Below are 16139 nucleotides of genomic sequence, written 5' to 3'. Positions count from 1 at the left end.
GAAGACGCAGGGGGAATAAGCATTTATGAAATGTCTACTCTGTGCCAGGGAGAGCACTAAGTGCTTTACAAATATTATCTTATATGGCCCTCACAACAACCCTAGGAAGCAGGTGCTATTATAATCCCCATTTTACAGTTGAGGAAACTGAGGCAGGTGGAGATTAAGTGACTTACCCAGGGTCACACAGCTAGCTGGATTTGAACTCAGGTCATCCTGACTCCAGGGCCAGCACTCTACTCACTTCACCACCTAGCTGCCCAGGGCATTTTCTCTGGCTGTTCCTCAGGCCTGGGATACTCTCCTTCCTCAACCTCTGCCTCCTGACTTCTCTGGCTTCCCAGACTAAACTCACTAAACTAAACTCACAACTAAAATCCCACCTTCTACTGGAAGCCTTTCCCAGCCCCTCTTAATTCCAGCACTTTCCCTCTGTTAATTATTCCCTATTTATCCTACATATAAATTGTTTGTATATATTTGTTTGCGTTCCCCCCCCCCCCATTAAACTATAAACTCCTTGAGGTCAGGGACTGTCTTTTGCCTTTTTTTGTATCCTTGATGTTTAGCACAGTGCCTGGCACATAGTAGGTGCTTAATAAATATTTGATTGCTATACCAACCAAAAATGCAATTGCAACCTGAGGCAGTATTAGGGGAGGCAAAGCTTCTAGGACTAGGGATAGTGATAACAATGCTAGTGATAATCCCAGGACACTATGCCCTACTCACACCTGGACAATGGTGGCACTATGTTCAATTACAGGAGTCACATTTATGAAGGACATTGATAACCTGGACAGCGTCCAAAGGAGGAGGACCAATATGTTTCAGGGTGCTGAGTTCCCATCCTAAGATTGATGGAAGGAAATGGGGATGTTCAGCTTGGAAAGGAGGAGACTAGGGAGGAGGAAACATGGTTTTCTAGAAGCATTTGAAAGACCCTTATAGAAAAGAGGGATTGGGCTTGCTCTGTTTGGTCCCTGAAGGCAGAACTCAGATCGAAGGTTAGAAGCTGCAAAGAGGAAAGTTTAGGTGTGGTGTTAGAAAACACTTTCCTGACTATTAGAGATATCCCGCAGTGGAATGTGCTGCCTCAGGAAAGAGCTGGTCCCCCTGCCTTAGGGGACCCCAAACAGAGACCAAAGGGGTTAGGGGAAGGGAATGAGTGCTTATTGAGTACCTACTATGTGCCAGGCACTGTGCTCTACACACATTATCTTGTTGGCATTCTCATTCAGATGTGGATTGGAGTGGATGGCCACAGAAGTCCCTTCCGGTTCCAATATTATGTGATTCTTACTCTGCTGCCATCCTGCCCCGCTGATCCCCAGGCCCTGCATCCCACTTGTTAAAACTCCTTCCCATCCAGTGAGCTCTAATCCCCTTCATGGAGCGCCCCTTCCCATACAGAAAACACCGATGTGGCTCACTGAGCTCCAGCTCTTCCTACTGATTTCTTCATATTTAGCCTGGAAAGGACTGTGGGGTGGGGTGGGGATGACATAGCAAGGATTTATTTAAAGGGCTGACGCCTGCGAGCGCTATTAGGCTTGTTCCTCTTGTTTCCAGAGAGCAGAATCAGGATCGTTAGGCTGGTTGTCCGGAAAAGCTTCCTGACTGCTAGAGTTATTCCCAGGTTGAATGGGCTGCCTTGGTTTCTCCCCTTTGGAGTCTTCACAAAGAAGCTTCAGTAACCACTTGTTGGCATGTGATTGTTAGGTAATAATTATTGGAATACAAAAATAAAATAATTAATTGAGTATATAATAATATAAACTAGGGCCATTAGGTGGTGCTATAGTGGGCATAGGGCACCTGGCCTGGAGTCAGGAAGACTCATCTTCCTGAGTTCAAATCAAGCATCAGACACTTACTAGCTGTGTGACCCTGGGTAAGTCCCTTGAGCCTGTTTGCCTCAGTTTCCTCATCTGTAAAATGAGCTGGAGAAGGAAATGACAAGGCATTCCAGTATCTTGGCCAAGAAAACCCCAAATGGGGTGACGAAGAGTCGGACGCAAGTCCAACATGACTGAAAAACGGCTCAGTAAATAATACAAAGGGATTCTTTTGGGGTATGGGTTAGACTAGGTCACTGCAGTCTCTTCCGATTTTCCAATTCTATGATTCTTCAATTCCCTTAGCCTTTATCCCCTTCACTGAGCCCAATATCCACCCCACTGACACCTACATTCAGAGGTGTGCTGGTAAACATTTAACAATCAGCTGGAGAAAGGAGGGAGTGCCTATGATAACACTTTTTAAGTTTAATCATTAACAATTCTCCACCGTTTAAGTCTAGATAATCAAAAACAACAATAAACCAGGCCCTGATTGATAGCACCTGCCAATTTCCGAGGTGTGAATACTCACAATGAAAATTTAACAATTTTCTCTCAAGAGCCCTGGTTGGGTTCCAAAACCCCCTCTCTACATTCATTCACTGGACTCTCCCCTTACTCCAAAGCCAATCCAATGTAATGCTCATTTATTTATTAAATGCTTACTACATTGGAGGCACTATGCTGGGTGCAAGATGAAAGTGAAAAGTAATTTCTACCCTCAAGGGCACAGTTGCATGTGGGGATACAACATGCAAGCATAAGAATATGCGGGATATTTTGAGAGTACACGGGATATTTAACCCTCTCATTACATTTCAAGCCCCTTCAGTGTGTCCCCATCTCCACAATGAGCCCTGTCCCTCCCTGATGCCTCTGTCCCATTCCCTGAGACTCCTTAAAGTCCTTAATCCCGATTCCCGGGTCCCATAATGTCTTCGCTGAGTCGCCACCACTTCTCTGATCCCCAAACCTATCACTAAGCCCCCATTTCCCGCATTGTCCCCATCTGACTCCTGGAATCCCCAAACCACCATCTTCTTCAGTGAGCCCATTCCCCTGAGTGAGCCTCCATCCCATTTGCTGAGCTGATCCTACTCATGGAGTCCCCCTTCTCCTTTGCTGATTCCCCATCTTCAATGCTCCCCCATTCCTCTTGCCACATCCTCATCCCTTCCTTCAGCTCCCAGTCCTCTTCAGTGAGTTCCCATATCTTGAAAGAGCCATACACTATTCACCGAGTCTCCACTCTTCCCAATTTGGGACTGGGACAATTTTTAAATGGTTTCAAATCTCTTTCAATGCCACATCTCACCCTGACTTCTGCCCCCCAAACTCCCCAGTGCAGAGAATTCTCCTTTTTCCTGCATTTTTTCCCTATGACAAACTCTGGAAAATTCTGTGTCTGGCCCTGATCTGGATGCCAGGCCCTGGGAGACTCAAAAGGGCAGACATTCTTATGGAGTTGGAGCTTTCCTAGACCTGGGCTCCGATCTCCCTGGTCCCTAGAGTTTCATACTCCCCAACCCCTCAGGGTCTTGGGAATGCTGAGACCATAGAGCCCAGGCAGTGGACGGGTCTGGTACCCCCTGAATGAGGGAGAGAATGGGGATTAAAACAAACAGATGGCACTGGATGGGAGGTGGAGGGGAGGGTGATGGACCTCGGGGACTATGGAAGGCAGAGGAATGAGTTGATAGGAGGGTGAGGGGACAAGGGCCCCAGGGAAGCCTTGAGGGCTTTTGTGGGGATCTGGATACCTGAAATGCAGCACCTGGCCCACCCCCCAGCCTCCCCTCCTCCCCCTCCCTCAGGGGCAAGGCTGGCCTGTCACTCCCCTCCCCTTCCCTCCCCTCTCTCCCAGCACCTTGGGTAGAGGAGGAGTCGTCATGGCAACCGTTATTCAGCACATGGAAGCTGACATTTGTTGTTGCCGTGGTAACTGGCTCTTAGGGGCATTCCCAGATCCTGCTTTGCACAAAAGAGATATTTAAATATAATCTTCGGGAGATGGATAACCAGGAGGAGAGGAGGAGGTGGGAGAGGGGGAGAAGTCCCACCCCTATCCCTGGGGGCCTGGGTCCTGCCCTCCTGACTCAACCTACAAGTCCTGAGCACTCTGGGCTGAGGTGGAGAGGGAGGGCCCAAAGAGGAAGATGCTCTATGCTTATGGTCTGTGGTGCTGGGGAAGAAGGGAGAGGAATGAATTAGGCCCCTGCCTCACCCCCACCTCCCACATGCACACATATCTGCTCTTTTGAACACTTGCTACCTTCCAAGCCAGCAGCCTTAGTCGTAAGGGTTAGTGAGTAGACCCTGGACAGCACGACCCAGGAAGGGACCTGTTGAGGCCAGGGCCTCTGCCCAGTGGTTGGGGGACATGGCATGCCTGCTTTCACTTCACCCTGCCCTCCAGACCCCACGCAGATGCTTTAGGGCAATGCCCTAAAGGACCACACCAGTAGTAGAATCCCCCAGGTCCTGTCCCCTACAGAGTACTGTACAGGGATGGGAGTGACTACTCCCCCTGACATGCAGAGCTGTCAGCCACTCAGAGTTCACGTGGACTAGGTCCTGGGGTGAGGCCACTCCATCTCTCCCCTGACTCACAGGGCTCAAGCAGTTTTTCCTCCCACCCCAGGAAGCTGGATCTATGTCTGAGGCCATGGGCCACACACACACACACACACACACACACACACACACACACACACATACACACACACCGAGCATGTGCCAAACCTCTGGGGACCTTCAGCCACGAGCGGCCACAGCAGGCAGGTGCCCCAGGGTACATGCATCTCTGCACACTTACCCACTCATGCGCGCACGCTGTCTCTGGGCAGCTGGAGAGACGTGCACCCGCCCAGCCAGCCCCACACTCGGCAGGGGAGGGGGACACGCTCACGCTCCCTCTCCAGCACACAGGCATAGGCAGACACGCACCCTCCGCTCCAGCACACACACACACACACACACACACACACACTCACATGCTCCATCCCCAGAACAGGCACACGCTCGAACACATACACACACACAGGTACATGTACATTCCATGCATGTAGCTCTTCAAACTTGGGCTGTCAACTGAGGGATGAGGTAAAACTGGTCTCTGAGATAAAGCTGGATTTCTCCTTTCTCCCCTCATTCAATTATTTAGATAAGCATTAAAAATTAACCTATTTGCTCCTTCCTGATGGCAGTCTTTCCCTGGCCAGTAAGCAGGCTGCTGACCCTGGGTGCTGGTCCTGCACCACCCTTCTCCCCTTTGTGGGCACCCCTTCTTTGCCTAATGTTTAAGGCATAATCCCCAGGGCAGGGGCCAGGCCAGCAGTGAGCCCAGGCAAGTAGCACCCCTTTTCAGAAATCTCTCTCTCTCTCTCTCTCTCTCTCTCTCCCTCTCTCTCTGCCTCTCTCTCTCTCTCTCTCTCTCTCTCTCTCTCTCTCTCTCTGTCTCGCAGTCTCTCTCCTCTCTGTCTCTGTCTCTCTGTCTCTTTATGTCTTTCGCTCCTTTCTCTCTCTCTCTCTCTCTCTCTCTCTCTCTCTCTCTCTCTCTCTCTCTCTCTCTCTCTCTCTCTCTCCTTCTCTCTCTCCTCTCTCTGTTTCTCTGTCTCTGTCTCCCAGTCTCTGTCTCGAAGTCTCTCTCCTTCCCCTCTCTCTCTCTCTCTCTCTGTCTCTGTCTCTTCTCCCCCTGTCTGTCTCTCTCTCTCTGTCTTTCCCCTCTCTCTGTCTCTGTCTTCCTGTCTCCCTCTCTCCCCGCCATCTGTCTGTCTGTTTGTCTCTGTCCTCCCTTGTTCAGGCATGCATCTCTTCCTTTCTTCTCTTGTTCTCCCCATCTGTCTCTTTCTGTCCCTTCCCATCACTTCCTGCATGTGTCTGCCTCTCCTGGAAGGTCTCTGCCTCTCTCTCCCTCCCACATCATCTCCACCCCCTTCTCCTCCTGCTCTCTCCATCTTACCCCTAGTCCCTGAAAATGCCACTTGGATCCCTGTCAGGGCCCATGACCAACTTGTGCCAAGGGCCAGTCAGTCAAATGGGGAGGTTGGAGCCTAGGCTTGGTCCATGGACTTCTCTGTCCTTTCCAGTCATGCACGTTCTGGTAGAGCAGAGCAGGGCCAGTCTCTGGAACATGGGGGAGGGTGTGGTGGGAACAGACCTAGTCTGTAGGGGCTGCTCACTCCTCCAGCCCCTGACAGTGCTAACCTAAGGGTCCCTTAATGATGACATGAGGCTTGAGTCACTCTGGCTCCTTTCTAATGGAAATTGCCCTAGGAGTCAGGAGACCTGGGAACTCATTGAGGGTGAGTCCTGGCTCAGCCACCGATGAGTAAGTGTGGCCCTACAGTAAGGTAAGGCCCCAAGCCCTTACCCCAGCGTGTACCTCAGTTTTCCCATCTGTGAAAAGGGAACTGTAATTCCTGCCTTGCTCTGCCTGCTTTCCAGATCTGAAAGGGCTTTGTAACTGGAGGCTAGAAATGTGAGTGATTGTTGTCATAGGCACAGAGAGGCAAATAATGCCTTGGAGGGGGGAGAGAAGGGGGGGAGGAAGAGAGAGAGAGAGAGAGAGAGAGAGAGAGAAAGAGAGAGAGAGAGAGAGAGATTTGAAGTGAGGAGAAGGCTTTGGCTCTTGGCTCCAGCACTGGCTGTGGGATGCTCACTTCAGAACCTGTAGCCTCAGTGACTTCATCTGTAAAATGAGGCTAATGAGATTCACACTGCTTCCTTTAGAGAATGGTGAGAAAAGTCTTTTGGAAACTTTAAATGGAGAGAAGTACGGGTCGAGGCAGCTGCTGCCCACAGAGCCTCTCTCCCTACCTAGGAGTGGGGAACCTGCAGCCTCAAGGCCACATGCAGCCCTGCAGGTCCTCAAGTTCAGTCCTTTGGATTCAGTCACATGCTGCCCTGGACCATAACATAACAAGACTGAGTTTCTACTTGTCCATCCAGATCACGGAGCAAGGAGAAAGAGTGGCTGAGGATGCCCATGGGACAGAAAGCCCTTTCAACCCAAAGCTTAGGTCTCTGACTTACTATTAATAAAGTATGAGTGATGGAATGGTGATGAGTGGTCTCCAAGGGCCCTTGATGAGTGTCCTGGGGGTAGGGTATGGTCCGGAAGCAAGGGTAGGGCTTCCGTTGCTTGGAGATGAGGTACTAGAGGAAAAGACCTGGACTTGGGAGATGGATGGGTAGGGCTCTGGCATCAGGACCAGGGCTCCTGCTGAGGATCTAGTCTGTTTGTTCTTTGTGGGCAGGACCAATGGATAACAGGCCATGGTAGATGGATTGGCAGGGGCTACCAGTGGGAGAAAAGATTACTGACTTGGTAGGGGGTTGTGAGATTGTATAGACAGGAAGGTAAGAGCAATGCAATGCAAAGTCAGAGCTAGAAAGAGTCTTAGTGCCCATATAGCTAACCGCCCCCCTGATTGAATTCAACAAGCATTTATTTTGACAGATGAGGAAACTGAGTCCAAGACAGAAAGTAATTGATTATTCCTGCCTTCTCCCTCACCCCACCCCCCCAGCCCTTGTCTGGCCGGTTGCCTTAGTTTTGGACCCTTCAGCGATCTCTCAGCCAGAATGGCCTCCTGCAGGGGTCATCATGTCCATCCTCCAGCCTCTGGGCAGGTCAACATTCCAAGCCTTCCAGAAAGAATGCCATCAGTTTTCCCCTGTCACGCTGGTCAGGCTAAGCTGGTCCAAGAGGAAGGGATGAAGAAGAATGTCTAATCAAGGTTTCTAGGTACCGCCCAGAGCCAGAAGGGACTCCATCAACGTGATGGGGAACTGAGGGGCCCTTTTTCAGGCTTCCTTAGGTCTCCCCCGGAATGAGTGACCTGCCAAGAAAGCCATCAGCAAGAAGACCCCTCCCTGCCCTCCCCTCTTCTCCCCTTCCAGGGCCGGGATTCAGTAGCACCTGTTACCAGGCCCTGCCCCCTCCCCCCATGGAGACTTAATTATAATGATTTAGTGGAGATGGGTCTCGGCTAATTTAATGTTCTCTTGTTGTTGAGAAACAGGAGGCCGGTGCATCTGAGCTTCCCAAGTAGGAAGTGGTGGAGACCTCTCCACCCAGGCCTCTGTGTATAGGCCTTAATTAACTCCCAGTTCCCATGGCAACCTCTGGCTGTGCGGCATTTCCTGACAGCCGGGCTGGTGTGGATGGCTCCCCTTTTGTGATCATCGAGTGGGTATCTTATGCATGCCGTGTAATAGAAGGCATAGAGCCTGGTGGACCCCCGGGGGGGCATCTGCAGCATGCTCACCCTTAGCTAGGACAGTCTGTGGGACCCCAAGGCCTCCTATGTGGCCTCTCCCCTGAAGCATCAGAATGCCAGGAAACATACAAGGGCCAGGATTGATCTCAGAGGATCCAGAAGGCACTGCCCAAGCGCTCAGGTTCTCAGGGCCTCCAGGACGCCAGGGATCAGTGCATAGGACTGAGACCAGATTCTGCTAATCCAAGGGGATGGAGCGAGAGGCACTGGATTTGTGATTTAATTGACACAGGAATTCACCAGTTAGGAAAATCTCTACCAATGCAGGTCAACATCTTCTCTTAGGAACTGCCAAGGATGCTTATAGCTTAAGTCACCTGCCACAAGTCACCCAGAGAGTAAGGGGAATTAGTCAATTCTCTAGTCTGTAAACATGCATGAATACTTCTATGTTTCTCCATTCTTTCATAAATCTTTTCCCCTCCCTCTCTTCTCCCTTTTTTCTCTTCCTTCTTTTTCTCCCTTTCTTTCTTGTCTTTTCTTTTATCCCTCTTTTTCTCTCTTTCCTTCTCCCCCTCTCTCTCTTCTCTACCTCCTTCTCTGTTTCTCCTTTTCCCTCACTGTCTCTCTTCTCTTCTCTTCTCTTCTCTTCTCTTCTCTCTCTTCTCTTCTCTTCCCTTCTCTTCTCTTCTCTTCTCTTCTCTTCTCTTCTCTTCTCTTCTCTTCTCTTCTCTTCCCTTCTCTTCTCTTCCCTTCCCTTCCCTTCCCTTCCCTTCCCTTCCCTTCCCTTCCCTTCCCTTCCCTTCCTTTCCCTTCCCCTCCCTTCCCTTCCCTTCTCTTCATCAACCAAGCAACAAGCATTTGGTTAGCATCCACTATGTGCTAGGCCCCGAGTTAGGTGCTAGGTATACAGAACCAAAAGTGGCCAACGGTCCTTGCCTGAAAGCAGCTGCCCCCCTTCCTCTTCTCCCTTTTTCCTCTTCTCTCTTCCTCTATCTTGCCTTTCTTCTCTTCCTCCCTCTCTCTGTATCCCCAGTGTTTGCCTGGCACCTAGTAAGCACTTAGTAAATGCTTGTTGACTGACTGACTAACTGAGCCTGAGTCATCCGTGCCTGGGACGTAGCATGGCTAGAACACAATATGGATGTAGGGCAGGAAGGGCTAGACAGGGATATTGGAGCCAGATTGTGGAAAGCCTTAAATGCCAGCCTGAGGCGTATGGCCCTTAACAGTGTGGCGCCATAGAAGGAATCTGAGCCGGACAGAACACAGAGCTGGGCTTTGGGAAGATGACTGATCAGACTAGGCAGGAGGATGTGGAGAGGCTGGAGGCTGGGAAGGAGGCTGTTTTAACAGTCCAGCCAAGAGAGGGTGAGGCCTGATGTGTATTGGCCTCAGAAATATAGGGGAGGAGGCACACAGGAGAGACATTGGGGAGGTCCAATGGAGCAGGACTCGGTGACTGATTGGATGTGGGAGCTGAAGTGGGGGAAGGAGTCGGAGACAGCTGAGGTTTCGAGCCTGGATGACTGGAAAGATGCTGGTGCCATCCACAGAAATAGGAAAGCAATGGGGAAGGGCAGCTTGGGAGGGGGAGGGGACAGGAAAGATAACGTGTTTTCATTTTATTTCCCCAAGCTCCATCCCAGCTTGTCTCTAAGACGGAATAAACTGGGGATTGTGCATCGCTAGGACATTCTCTCTTCTCCGTCTCCCTCCGCAACAAATGTCTCCCTTTCTGTTTCCTCCTCCCTGCGTCTTTGTCTCTCTGTCTCCCTCCATCCCTCCTCTTTCTCTACCTCTCCCTACCTCACGTCTCCATCTCTTACTCCCTTTCCGCCCCCTCTCCTTCTGTCTCTCTTTCTTCTTTTCCCTCCCCCTCTTCCTCCTTCTCTTACTCTCAGTCCTTTCCCTCTTTCTCTCTTTATCCTCATTTTCCTCCTGGAGTGATTTTGTACCTTTTGCAACTGTCTTGTTCCAAATGGAACCAGACACAAGACAATGCTTGAAGAATAGAAGGGAGAGGTGCCATCTTTCATAGCTGCCCCTCATTGAGCTGGAACCTCTGGCAGGACCTGGCTTGAGGGTCTGCTGTGTTCCTACAATACCTTCACAGGTGCCCCGATCCTAAATATTTCCTTCTGCTGGTCTGCCAAGATACCACTCTCCACTCCTGGTTCCCTCCCACCAAATGCCAGCTATAAGAGAGCGACTTCTTTTGAATTGGACAATGAATGGGGTGACGAGGTTTCTAGAAGGTCCTTGGTCAAGAGTACTTGGATTAGAAATCAGGGCCCCCAGACTCTAGTCTCCTCCCCCCCCCCTTCCTAGGGGACTTTGGCATATCCATGACCTCTCCCTACCTCAATGAAGGTGTTACCTTAGTGATCTGACATTCCATGCTTTAAGACAAACCATGAAGCCAGAAGCAGCAGGGTGGTAGAAAGAGTCCAGATTTGGGGGATCAGGAGGTCTAGGTTCTAAGCCTAGGTGTCTCAGTGACTTGCTGGGTGATCTTGGACCAATCCTATTCTGCCTCAGATTTCCCACCTGTAAAATCAAGGGGTTGGGCTGGACGGTCTCACCGACCCCCCTCTCGCTTTGAAATGCTCTGTGAATAATAACAGTGGTTTAGGTTTATAAAGTGCTTTGAGGTTAATTAAGCATTTCACATGTATTATTTCATTTGATCCTCACCAGAACCTGGTGAAGCAAGTCCCATAGATATTGATTTTTCCAAATGAGGAAACCCAGGTTCAGAAGGGCTCAGCAGTTTGTGCATAGTCTCACAATTAGGAAGTATTTGAGGTAGGATCTGAACTCAGATCTCCCTTGACTCCAAGTCCAAAGCTCTTTCACAGAATCATAGAATTTGATCATTGAAAGGGACCTGGCCCAGTTCATACGTGAAAGGAATCCCCACTCCAACCTACCCTGCAATAAGTCTTCCAGCCTCTGCCCAAAGACCTCTAGTGGGGTCCTACCACCTCTTGAGGCTGCTTTATGATATCAAGCCTTGACTTGCCTCTTCACATCTTTCACTCACTCTTGGTTCTTTGCCCTGGGGCCAAACAGAACATTCTAATCCCTCTTTGCATGTCAGACCTTCAAATATTTGAAGACATTGATCATACCCACCTTGGGTCTTATCTTCTCTTTTGTCCCTATCATATCACAATATCTGTATGTTCAAGGGTCCTTCCTAGCTCTGACATTGTGTTTTAAGGTGCCTTCCAGTTCTGAAGTTCTAATGTCTCTAAAATCCTTCCTGTATTTAAAGACTTAGTGGCAGTTAGGTGGCGAAGTGGATAGATCAACTGCCCTGGAGTCAGGAGGAACTGAGTTCAAATTTGACCTCAGACACTTACTAGCTGTGTAACCCTAGGTAAGTCACTTAACCCCAACTGCCTCAGCTCTTTGGAAGGAAAGAGCTAAAGAAATCTCCAAGTGGGACTAAGTTTCTCGACTAGTAAATTCAGGCCTCTGTGAGGACCCAGATAGAGCTTGCTGAAGTTAAAAAGACCAACAAAAACCATAGGGCACTAGAAAGGCCCTCTGAGTGCCATTGGTTTGACTCAACCGTGGGCTGGATGCCACTGGGGCTCCTTGATGACTGTCTGGCTTTTGGAGAGGGACGACTAGACAGCTGCCCACCAAGGGGGAGAGGGCAAGAGGTAGTGGGCTTCAGTGAGAGCAGGAGAAAGAGCTTTTGTCAAGAGCAGCCATGCGGGAATGCCATGGCTCAGGGAGGCTGTGTAGTCCATCCCTGGAGACCTTCAGGAATAGAACAGACAGCCATCTGTTCTGGGTGGGTTAGAGCTTCACCTGCCCGAAGGCAAGGAGTTGGACCAGTCCTGTTCAGCTCTGACTCCTCCCCAGAATTCTCTGCTTCCACTGAAGATTGCATTCCAGAATTCCATGATTCTTTTTAGGATTCACTTCCCAAAATTTTATGATTCTTTTTGAGATTGAATTCCAGAATTCTGTGGATCCCAGACTCTGATTTAGTATTCTATTCTAGAATCCTCCTTAGGATTTAATTTCCCGAGTTATATTCTTCTCTTTAGGATTTTCTCCCAGAATTTCATTACAGATTCTGTTTGAAAATTGAATGGCTCTTTTAAATCATGTATCCCATTGATAGCATTTCTCTCTCGCACTAGTGGGGCAAGTTTATGGAGGTATGACCCTCGTTCCCAGATACCAAGATTATGAAGAGACTCCTGCGTTAAGGACTCTCCAGCCTTGGATTTCCCACTCAGTCATATTTCTGCAGGGCTTGGCACTCCTATCTGGGTCTGGTGGAGACCAGGCTTGATTTGGTTTCCGAGTGTAGCTTGACTGCTGGTCTGAGTCATGGTGTGTGTGTGTGTGTGTGTGTGTGTGTGTGTGTGTGTGTGTATGAGTGGGGCGGGGGGAGGAATGTTTTTTTCAGGCACAAATCAGACCTTATGCCACAGCTTCTGGCTGGAAATTTTTGTGGGGAGGGAGAAAGAGGAAAGAGAAAGAGAGGGCTGGGTGATAAATATTAAGAAACTGCCCAGTGGCAGCGGTGTCCAGACCTTTGACCAGAAGGCTGCCTCTGGGGTCACACGTGGTTCTCCCCTGCTCAGCCTGACTGTTCCTAACAATGCAGGGAACACTTCTCCACTTCCACCCCACCCCCACCCTGTGAGGGTTAGCAATAAATGGAAATGAACACATTTTAGTTTAGAAGCCCCAGATGTGAATCTCACAGCTGTTGGGGGGAAAGGGGAGGGAGCCTCTGGACCATAGCAGTCAGTCAACAAGCATTTATTAGGTGCCTAGTATATGCCAGGCACTGCCTGGGGAGACAAAGAAAGACGAAAGACAGGCTCTGCCTTTGGGGAGCTCACAGTCCAAAGAGTAGTCCATTAACAGAGACCACCAGCTAGGCCTCCAGGGGGCGCTCTCTTGCACTGTAGGATTTGAGGGGCCGGTCAGTGATGTCTACATGGTCCAAGTGCTGGGCATAGTGCCAGGCAGATGAAGCCAGGCAGGTAAACTGGTGTTCTCTTGAAGCCTGCAGCTTTGGGGCTGGAGGTTCTCTGAGGACGGCTCCCCCTTCCCTGGGACTGGAAGCAGATATTCTTAGCTGGTCTGCCTCCCCCGAGGGACAATCACAGACCATCAGAGATGGGAGGGATCATCAAGCTCTTCATCCCAGTCATTGACAAAAATGTTAAACAGCACAGGGCCAAGTACAAAGCCTCGGGGCATTCCATAGAGACCTCCCGTCGTCATCGAGCTGACATGGATCCGTTAATAAACGCTCTTTCAGTCTGGGCATCTGACCAGTTCAAAAGCCACCTACTGAACTACCAGCCAGCCCACATCTCACCATCTTTTCTACAAGAATAACATGATAGATTTTGTCAAATGCTGCCAGAGTTCAGGTAGACATACTTTTGTTGTTGTTCGGTTACCTTTCAGTCATGTCTGACTCTTCCTGACCCCATTTGGGGTTTTCTTGGCAAAGAAACTGGAGCGGTTTGCCATTTCCTTCTCCAGCTCATTTTACAGATGAGGAAACTGAGACAAACTGGGTGAAGTGACTTGCCCAGCGTCACCAGCTAGTAAACGTCCGAGGCCAGATTTGAACTCACAAAGATGAGTCTTTATGACTCCGGGCCCTGCGTTCTATCCACTGTGCCACCTAGCTGTCCTAGACATACTCTACATCTATGGTATAAATCTTCTCTATAAGACATACCTTATTTACCACGTCCGAAAAAGGAAACAATGTAATGTTTCTTGATGAAGCCATACTGCCTCATCGAGATCACTGCTTCCTTTTCTAGACAATCACAAGCCATCCCTTTAATAACATATTCTAGAATCTTGCCAGAAATTGAAGTCAAACTTGTTGGCTAGCCTCCAGCACAAGATAACCAGTGATAGGGAATACGTATCTACTTAGGGGAGATCGAGGAAGACTTCCTCCATCTATCAATTAATCAATGAATCAACAAAGCATTTATTGAGCATCTTCCATGTGCCAGGCACCATGCTCAGCACTAGGGATACAAAGACAAAAGTAAAGTTTGCCCCAAAGTCCCTGCCCTCAAGAAACTTATGTATTATTGGGGAAAACAACATGTACATATTTACAAGTACATATAATATATATATACACAAAGTAAATACCAGATATTTTTTGAAGGTGGGCAGGCAGCTGGGGGGGGGATCAGAAAAGGCCTCATGTAGGAAGGAGCCTCTGAGCTGAGGCTCCAAGGATTCAGAAAGGTGAAGGGGAGGAGAGAGAGCATTCCAGGCATGGGGAACAGCCCGGGCAAAGGTGGAATTTGAGTGTCATCTAGGAGGAATAGCAAGTAAGTCAGTTTGGTTGTGTCATAGGATGCATGAAAAGAAATAATTTGTAAAAGTCTACAAAGGAAGGTTGGAACTAGGCTATGAAAAGATTTCAGTGCCAAAGAAAGGAACTTGCATCCTAGAGGAGATAGGGAACCACAGATGCTGTCTTGAGCAGAAAAGTGACACAGTTAAGACTGTTACTTGGGTGGCTGTGTGGAGGATGGATTGCAGAGTGTTGACACTGGAAGCAGGGAGAACAACTTGGTGTGAGTTGTGGGGAGAAACTGTAAGAATCCAGGTAAAAGTCCAGTTCCTGGAGGGTGGCCATGGTTGAGCCAGATTAGGGAAGGTATTGGTGGATGGAAATAAGGAGGGAAAGGCCATCTAGGTGAAGGGCATATCATAGACTGGATAGAAAGTATAGGCTACATAAGGGAAACTGAAATTTGTACAGTTAGATTTGGAGCAAAAAGTCACTTTTGAAGGAGGAGGTTAAAGCTGGAAAGATAAGTGGGATCTGAATTGTGGGAGACCTTGAATGCTGGGCTTAGGGGTTGAGACTTTCTCTTGCAGGTCATGGGAAGCTACTAAAGTTGGGGGGATGGTCAGGAGGCTGTTATGACCATCTAAGCAAGAGGTGATCAGGCCTGGACTAAGGTGAGCTCTGTGGGGATGAAGAAGATGGGATGGGAGAGAAATTGAGAAGGAGGTGCCCACGGGACTTGGCAAGTAGCTAGCTGTGGGGGGCGAGACTTTGAAGGAATCAGAGGCTGCAGATTTTGAAGCTGAGGGATGGTGGAGTATGATGGTGCTGTGGCAGAAAATGGAGAAACCAGGAAGAGGAACAGGTTTGAGGGGAAGTTCAGAGATTCTTAGATCTAGTGCTAGGGGCACCTTGGAGGTCACCTAGTCCAACCCCCTTATTTTATAGATAAGGAAACTGAGGCCAGGGCAGGTTAAGTGATTTACCTGAGGTCCCAAAAAGAGTCAGTGGCAGAGGCAGAATTTAAACCCGGTGTTTTATTTCAGAGTCAACGTACCCCCCCACCCCAGTCTTTAAGTGTGAGGGGGCTGATGCTTATCCAGGTAAGGATGTCCAACAGGCAGCTGGAAAATGGAGCCCAAAACTTGGATGAGAGAGGCCATACAGCTATAAGAATCACCTGAATCAAGGGGAAAGTATGTTGGGGGTGGGAGGCTTGGGGCACTGGGATATCTCTCTGAGGGAGACAGTATAGAAATGGGATTCTTAATCTGGGGTCCCCAGACGGGGAGGCAGGGCATCTATGAACTTGAATGAGAAAAAATGACATTCTTATTTTCACTACCTCTAACTAAAATTTAGTATTTCCTTCAATTATTTGAAAATATTACTCCATGGGCTTTACCAAGTTGTCGTTCAGTTGTTTTCAGTCATGTCTGACTCTATTACTACATTTGGGGTTTTCTTGGCAAAGATACTGGAATGATTTGCCATTTCCTTCTCCAGCTCATTTTACAAATGAGGAAACTGAGGCAAACAGGCTTACGTGAATTGAACAGGGTCATACAGCTAGACTGTAGCAGACGCACACAAAAAAGTTAAGAGAAGGAAGCTTGGGACAGAGCCTTACCACATTCCCCTGTGGGGGCTGCTCTTGGTTGAGCCCACAAAGACTCCCATCCAAGAATCCTCCTTATGCAAAAGCTATTAATCATTTTAATCATTTAACATTCTAATGTTAATCATTTTAATGGA

This window comes from Trichosurus vulpecula, chromosome 1 (genome assembly GCF_011100635.1).
Source record: "Trichosurus vulpecula isolate mTriVul1 chromosome 1, mTriVul1.pri, whole genome shotgun sequence".
In the NCBI taxonomy this organism is placed as follows: domain Eukaryota; kingdom Metazoa; phylum Chordata; class Mammalia; order Diprotodontia; family Phalangeridae; genus Trichosurus; species Trichosurus vulpecula.
Note: the sequence above shows the minus strand (reverse complement) of the source record.